The sequence below is a fragment of the Pteropus alecto genome, unplaced genomic scaffold (genome assembly GCF_000325575.1).
Source record: "Pteropus alecto unplaced genomic scaffold, ASM32557v1 scaffold29, whole genome shotgun sequence".
Lineage (NCBI taxonomy): Eukaryota > Metazoa > Chordata > Mammalia > Chiroptera > Pteropodidae > Pteropus > Pteropus alecto.
Genome location: NW_006443120.1, coordinates 973,329 through 982,196, shown reverse-complemented (window position 1 = coordinate 982,196; position 8,868 = coordinate 973,329). Strand labels below are relative to the sequence as shown.

The window sequence follows — 8,868 nt, the reverse complement described above, 5'->3', positions numbered from 1 at the left end:
CCTTCCTTTTTTTTAGATATAATTGCTATATAGCATTATTTTAGCTTTATTTTTTTTTAATTTAATTACAGTTGACATCCAATATTATTTTATATTAGTTTCAGGTTTTCAGCATAATGGTTTGACATTTATATAATTTATAAAGTGATCCTGTCTATAAGTCTAGTATCCACCTGGTACCATACATAGTCATTACAATATTATTAACTATATTCCCTATGCTGAATTTTACATCTCTGTGACTATTTTGTAACTACCAATTTTTACTTTTTAATCCCTTTGCCTTTGTCACCCAGCCCCATAAACTCCTTTCCATCTATCAACCATCAGTTTGTTCTCTGTATCTATGAGTCTTCTTTGGTTTTGTTTGTTCATTTACTCTGTTCTTTAGATTCCACATCTAAGTGAGATCGTATGGTATTTGTCTTTCTCTATCTGACTTATTTTACTTAGCATAATACCCTCCAGGTACATCCATGTCATCACAAATGGTAAAATTTCATTTTTTTAATGACCAAGTCATATTCAATTGTGCATATGTACCAGTTCTTCTTTATCTGATTGTCTATTGATGGACATTTAAGTTGCTTTCATATCTCGGCTATTGTAAATAATGTTTCAATGAACATAAAGGTGCATATATCTTTTTGAATTAGTGATTTGGATTTCTTCAGATAAATATCCAGAAGCAGAATTTCTAAGTCATAAGGTAGTTCTGTTTTCAATTTTTTGAGGACATCCATACTGTTTTCTATAGTGGCTGTACTGATTTGTGATCTCACCAATGTTACATGAAGGTTTCTTTTTTCCACATCCTCTCCAACACTTGTTTGTTAGTTTATTGATGATGACCTTTCTGATAGGTGTGAGCCAATATCTCATTGTGGTTTCAATTTGCATTTCTTTGATGATTAGTGATGCTGAGCATCTTTTCATATGTCTGTAGGCCATCTACATGTCTTTTTTGGAGAAATACCTATTTAGGTCTTCTGCCGATTTTTAATTGAATTGCTTGTTTTTTTGGTGTTAAGTTCTTTATAAATTTTGGATATTAATCTCTTATCAGATGTATCATAGGCAGATATCTTCTTTCATTCAGTAAGTTGTCTTTTCATTTTGTTGATAGTTTCTTTGCTGTGCAAAAACATTTAGTTTGATATAGTCCCATTTTATTTCTTTTTGTTTCTCTTGCCCAAGGAGACATAGCCAAAAAGATACTAAGAGCAATATCGAAGAGTTTACTGCCTATGCTTTCTTCTAGGATTTTTATGATTTCAGAGAATTTACTATATATGTTTTCTTCTAGGAGTTTTATGGTTTCAGGTCTTACATTGAAGTCTTTAATCCATTTTAGGTTCATTCCAGTTTCATTTTCAGGTCTTACATTGAAGTCTTTAATCCATTTTGGGTATATTCCAGTTTCATTTCTTTGCATGTATCTTTCCAGTTTTCCCAATACCATTTATTGAAGAGACTATCTTTACTTCATTGTATATTCTTGCCTCTTTTGTCATAGAATAATTGACCATAGAGGTGTGGGTTTATTTCTGGGCTCTCTATTCCAATGATCTAGGCCTCTGTTTTTATGCCAGTACTTTGTTGTTTTGATTACTATAGCATTGTCGTATACTTTGATATCAGGTAGCATGATATCTCCAACTTTGTTCTTCTTTCTCAAGATTGCTTTGGCTGTTCAGAGTCATTTATGGTTCCATATAAATTTTAGAATTATTTGTTCTAGTTTTGTAAAAAGTACTGTTGGTATATTGATAGATATTGTGTTGAATCTATAGATTGTTTTAGGTAGTACAGACATTTTAAAGATGATAATTATTATCAGCGAGCACAGTATATGCTTACATTTATTTGTGTCTTCCTCAATTTCATTCTTCGATGTCTTACAATTTTCTGAGTACGAGTCTTTCGCCTCCTTAGTTAAATGCATTCCTGGGTATTTTATTGTTTTTGATACAATTGTACATGTGTTTGTTTCCTTAACTTCACTTCCTGATAGTTCATTACTGGTGTATAAAAATGCAACTGATTTCTGATTATTAATTTTGCATGTTTCTACTTTACCAAATTCATTTATAAGTTCTAATAGCATTTTAGTGGAATTTCTAGGGTTCTATCTATATAGTATTATGTCATCTGCAAATAATGACAGTCTTACTTTTTCCTTTCCAGTTTGGATGCCTTGTATTTCTTCTTTTACTTGTCTGATTGCTGTGGCTAGATTTTCAAAACTATGCTGAATAAAAGTGATGAAAGTGGACCTACTTTTCTTGTTTCTGATCTTAAGAAAACTACTTTTAGCTTTTCCCCATTGAGTATGATGTAAGCTGTCAGTTTGTCGTAAATGGCCTTTATAATGTTAGGTATGTTCTGTCTATTTCCACTTTGATCAGAATTTTTATCATAAATGAATGCTAGATTTTGTCAAATGCTTTTTCTACATCTATTGATATGACCATATTATTTTTACCCTTCATTTTATTTGTGTGGTGTATTACATTAATTAATTTGCAGATATTGAACTAACCTTGCATACCATGAGTAAAGCCAACTTGTTCATGGCGTATGATCTTTTTACTATATTGTTAAATTTGGTTTGCTAATATTTCCTTGAGGATTTTTGCATCTATGTTCATCAGGCATTTTGGCGTGTGCGTGTGTGCGTGTGTGTGTGTGTGTGTGCATTTTTTTGGTAGTGTCTTTGGTTTTGCTATCAGTGTAATGCTGACCTCATAATGAGTTTGAGAGCTTTCCCTCTTCAGTATTTTGGAATAATTTGGGAAAGATAGGTATTAGTTCTTTCAATGTTTGGTAAATTTCACCTATAAAGCCATCTGGTCCTGGATAGAATCCCCACTAATTTTCACAGACAGGTGTTGTGGAGAATCCTATTTCTGGCACTGGTGCTCTGGGCTGGGGAGCCAAGTATGGATCCCCTCACTCCTCAAGGGGAACCTCTGCAGCTAAGATATCTCTCCTGGTTTTCAACCTCCACATGTAAGTGCGGGGCGAGCCTGTTTTATGTCTCCACCTCTCCTACTAGTCTCGACATGACTTTTTGTTTATTTCCTTGGTTTTAGGACTTCTGTTCAGCTAGTCTTAAGATGGTGTTCCAGGTTGATTGTTCTGTATTTTAATTGTGATTTTAATGTGGTCGTGGAGGAGGCAAGAACACTTCGCTATCTTGCTCCACGACTAACATTTTATTAATTTTAGGTGTACGACATAATGATTTGCTATATGTACATATTGCAAAATGACTACCACAATAAGTTTCATTAACATCCATCATGACATATAGGTAACAATTATTATTTCTTGTGATAAGAAGTTTTAAAAAGTACTCTCTTAGCAACTTTTAAATATACAATGCAGTATTGTCAACTATAGTCACCATGCTATACATTATTACATCCCCTTATTTATTTTATAATTGGAAGTTTTATCTTTTGACCACTTCACCCATTTTGTTCACCCACCCCAACCCCTGCCTCTGGCAACCACCAGAGATATCTATGAGTTTGGTTTTTTTATTATTTTTATTAGATTTCATATATAAGTGAGATCATATAGTATTTATCTTTCTCTGACTTATTTTACTTAGCATAATGCCCACAGGATCTATCCATGGTTTTGCAAGTGGTAGGGTTTTTTCCTTTTTATTGCTGAATATTCCATTATATGTATACCACATTTTCTTTATCCATTTATTCATTGATGGACACTTAGGTTGTTTTCATGTCTTAGCTATTTTAATAATGCTGCAATGAACATGAGAGTGCATATATCTTTTCTAGGTAGTGATTTTGTTTCCTTTGGATAGATACACAGAAGATCATATGGTAGGTCTATTTAAAAATTTTTAAGAAACCTCCATCCTATTTTCCATAGTGGCTGCATAAATTTACATTCCCATCAACAATGCACGAGTTTTCTTTTTCTCCTTATTCTGCCAACACTTATCTCTTGTCTTTTTGATAATAGCCATTTTGAGAGGTGTGAGGTGATATCTCATTGTGGCTTTGATTTATATTTTCCTGATGATTAATGATTAATGATGTTGAGAATTTTCTCTTGTGCCTGTATGTCTTCTTTGAAAAAAAAAGTCTTTGAAGATCTGCCCATTTTAAAATCACATTGCTTAGTTTTTTCTATTCAATTAAATGAGTTCTTATATATTTTAAATATTAACCCCTTATCAGATATATGATATGCAAATATTTTTTTCTCATTTCGTAGGATGACTTTTCATTTTGTTGATGGTTTCCTTTGCTGTACAAGAGCTTTTTAGTTAGATGTAATTTCATTTGTTTATTTTTCTTTTATTGCCTTCATTTTTGGTGTCAAATCCAAATGCCAAAACCAATGTCAAGGAACATATCCTCTATGGTTTCTTCTAGGAGTTTTATGGTCTTACATTCGAGTCTTAATTCATTTTGAGTTTATTTCTGTGAATGGTTTAAGATAGTGGTCCAGTTTCATTCTTTTGAATGTGGCTGTCCAGTTTTCCTAATACCATTTGTTGAACAGACTGTCTTTTCCCCATTGTGTATTCTTGGGTTCTCTGTCATAAAATAATTGACGGTATATGTATATGTTTATTTCTGCGCTATTCTGTTCCATTAATCTAAGTGTCTCTTTTTATGTTAATATCATACTGTTTTGATTATTTTAGCTTTGAAATCAGGAAATGTGATGCCTTCAGCTTTTTTTTTTTTTTTTTTTATTGCTTTGACTATTCTGGGGATTGTATGGTTCCATACAAGTTTTAAGATTGTGTGTTCTATTTCTGTGAAAAAAGTCATTGAAATTTTGGTAAGGATTGCATTGAATCTATAGATTGCTTTGGGTAGTGTGGACATTTTAACAATATTAATTGTTCCAATCCATGAACATGGACTATCTTTTCGGTTATTTCTATCTTCTTTAATTTCTGTCACCAACATCTTATAATTTTCAGTGTATGGGCCTTTTACCTCTTTGATTAAATTTATTCCTAGGTACTTTTTTTTCTTTCTTTCTTTCTTTCTTTCTTTCTTTCTTTCTTTCTTTCTTTCTTTTTTAGGAAATTATAAATGGAATTGTTTCCTCATTTTTTTTCTGAAAGTTCAACTGATTTTTGTATATTGATTTTGTATATTACAACTTTAATGAAATTGTTAATTCATTCTAACAGGTTTTTTTTTGGATGGAGTCTAAGATTTTCTATATAGAAGATTATATCATCTTCATACAAAGACAATTATACTTCTTCCTTTTGTGATTCGAATGTCTTATATTTCTTTTCCTTGACTGCTTGATCTAGCTAGGGCTTTTAGTACTATATTGGATGGAGATGGTGAGATTGAACACTCTTGTCTTGTTTCTGATCTTAGAAGAAAAATTTTCAGTTTTTCACCATTGAGTATGATGTTAGCTGTTGGCAGAAATAAATTTCTGTTGTTTGTAAACTACTCAGTTTGTGGTATTTTGTTATAGCAGCCTGAAAAGACTAAGACAGTAATCTTGGTAGTAAGTATATAAGCATTGTTGGCAACAAACTTCAGTCTGAGAAGTGAAGCTTCAGCAAGTGCAATAGAAATGTTATAAAAAAAATGTGGAACAAAATTCCAGGGAGTGAATTCTCAGCCATGTCTTGCCAGGTTAGGCAGAGTAGGAACACTTTTTAATCAAGTTGAAAATTATCTTAGTGGAGTTAAGCAAGTAAGAACATCATTTAAAAGGAAATATGGTGATCCATGAGACTCTTGGAGTTTAACAAGGAAATAAAACAGACAGACTTGAAATGACATAAGAACATGACCAAACACATCAGTAAATAAAAATATCTGTAATAAGAACCTATGTATTGTCCTGATTTATCTTGCAAAAAAACCCAACTTCCCACTCTGGCAGAATAGGTCTTTGTTCTGCAACCGCCATGAGTCTAAAATGTAGTTGAGTTTGTCATTAGAGCCAAGCAGACTGGGTTCTAATCTTGTCCCCGCTGTTGCTAACTAGGTGAATTGGGGGAAAAGTTCTTAGACTTTCTACATCTCAGTGTTTTTTGTTTTTTTTTTTATTTATTAAATCTCTTAAATGGAGATAAAAATAATATTCTCTCTTTCATAGGCTGTTGTAAGCATTTACAACCTATAAGATTTACTGCGTAGGACACACATACTTGCCCTTTCTCCAAGGCTAACTGGGAAGGGCCAGTTCTCAGATGAGCTGACGTTTCCAAGGAGAATCAGGCTTGACCATCTAGCAGTTGTTACTTGATCCAAGTACAAAAGGGAAGGCTACCAGGTTAGTTGGTTAGAGCATCTCTCTCAGGAAGCGACTGCTCTTCCTTGCAGGGACTCTGTATAGAGCATTTCCAGCCTCAAACTGGAGGAGTGCAGAGAAGAGAGAGACTGTTAAGAGAAAGGATTCTGTCAGGGCCTGGAGCTCCTTACAGCAGGGGAAGTGAACTGAAATTGGTCAGTTGAGTTAACCCAAGGTGGGAAATCAAAGACATTCTGTATATTTTTTCACAGACACTCTGGACCCATATTGCCTCTGGCCTCATTAATTATTCCTCATGTTCTGCTAGGAAGTTTGCCCTTGAGAGTACAAAACACCACTGAGTCTTGAAGTGGAGCAACTCAAAATTCCTGACTCAATGACCAGAGAGAGATAAACCCTGGGGCTTAGGCCAGAATTCTAACTAAGCTGTAAGAAGGTATTTCCTGAGGCTCATCCTCAGACATGGGTGTCGGGCTCCATCCTTGTGGGAGAATGCTTTACACAACACACTTCTTTGTGGCTTTAGGGCATGAAGTACCTGCCAGTTCTTCCCAGATCCCACTGTCCTAAGCTGATCTTGAATCTGCTTATCTACAATCTCATTCTTGTGAGATCTTGCTTAATATAAATTGTTCAGTGTATGGGTCTTTTACCTCGCCCTGATTCTTATATTTATTTAATAATTGTTATCAATACTAACTTTAAAATAAGAGTTAATGCATCTGGAAGTACTAATGTTACCAAATTGCCAGTTAAGGAGAGAAATTCCAGAGGCATTGGCTTACTTTTGGATGTAAGGACCCAGATGTACAAAAAGTCAGCGTGCACGTGCACACACACACACACACACACACACACACAAGAGTGATAAATATTCCTCTTGAGGATATAAAAGGCTCTCAAATCTGCCTTCTTTCCTAGTTAAATGATAGGATAGGGGTGGGAAACTGAACAGGACTAGAGGTTGTGGCTTAGGGTCATGGTGGATAAGTGAGGCTGCCTGGAATAGGACCAGAAGTCTGTTTTAGGAGGATGTCCCAAATAGAGTGGTAACCTTATTTGAGGAAAAAAATCCTGAAAGCTTTAGTCTCCCCCAATAGTCTCCCCTGAAGAAGCAGCTGCCTGTGGGAAATATTAAAGGCTGAACAACAAAGACATCTGGCCCAGTTTTACCATGGTCTGACCTCAGTGTGAGTGGTACATCTTCTCCTACTGTTTGTTTCTTCTCTTGCTCACTCTAGGAAATGATAAATCAATTTGACAGGAACATTATGTTCTCTTCATTTGCTATAGTACTGGGCATACCGAACATACTTGATACATGTTACTTGATACATATTAAATGGTAACACTGTGACAATTACACAAAGTTTGTGAACCAGGAATAGCATTTAGAAAACCAGTGGGAAGTGAGTCTGAAAATATATACAAGCTTGGGCAAAGCACTTACCTTTGCCATTAGGCGGCTTTCAAATGCATTGCATCCTGTGACAGATTTGAATGGGGGCATTATTCGTGAGTGGCAAAGTATGTGCAAATTGTAGTGAAATCCAGCTGCAAGGACAGGAAATAGCATTCAGAGAGGCCTAGGATATGGCAGCCAATGAACAAATTGTGAGGGATCCTAGAGCAGCTGGGACACTGCCAGCATAATCCCACCTGACCTGATCACCCTACCCAGTTTGGCACCTTGGCAGCAACTGCAGGTGGAGAATGGAACTGGGACTGCTGGTTGGGTGCTGTCTTTTCAGGGCTGTCCTTTGTCCTTTATTTGTTCTTATTTGGAGGTGAGAGATGGTGGCTCTTATTAACCAAAACACAAGGTAGAAAAGTAATGATTTTTAAAAGAGATCATTCCGATCAGCTGTGAATACAGATTTGATGCCATAACAAAATGTCAGTAATTTGAAAATACTTGTACATATCTCTTAACTTCCCCAAAATGGCTGTTTGGGTTATTTGCCTTTGAGAATGTAAAGGGCTGCACAATGAGAACAACAGGACCCCAGGGACTAGGGTGAGTTTTTCCAAAGCCTGGTTAGCACTGGCACATTCTCCCCAAATCCCTCAGCAGCATACTGACTGAAGATGGCCCATGGCGCCTTGGGGACTTCAGCATGGCTCTGCCATAAAACAGAAGGAACACGAGAGCTGAGCAAGCCCCTGTGTTGGGGCCAAATATACTGCAAATGCTGCCCTTTTATCCTACCTTCGTCAGAGACTTCTAAGTTCCACAGTCCTGAGAGCCTCTTCCTGTGAGTGTCTGACCTTGGAGGTACTTGCAGGAGGGAGTGAAGGGCAACCTCATGCGATACGTGGAATATGACAAGCTTCCTAGTTTATGGGGTAGATGGGTGAGCTGCGCAGTGGGAATTGCAGTAGGGTTTGCAGTGTGGGATTTTCTCCCTGGCTCTCCACCTGACCTGGTGCCTGGCTCCTGGAACCCCAGCCCAGTTCTGATCAGGTTTTTCTGCCTGCTGATCACCACTATGAATCGCGGATGATGCAACACAATGCAAGCGAACTTCTGAGGTGTTTGGGGGCCTGGATTCCTTTCGCTCCTTGTTTATAGTTTCCCTACTTTAG

The 8,868-nt window shown here is 36.0% G+C and overlaps 1 pseudogene; it reads right to left on the bottom strand.

The window, feature by feature from the left end:
• The window catches only part of LOC102898964, a 93,847-nt pseudogene extending 86,055 nt beyond the window's left edge, over positions 1 to 7,792 (bottom strand).
• Between the last annotated feature and the right edge of the window lie 1,076 nt (positions 7,793 to 8,868).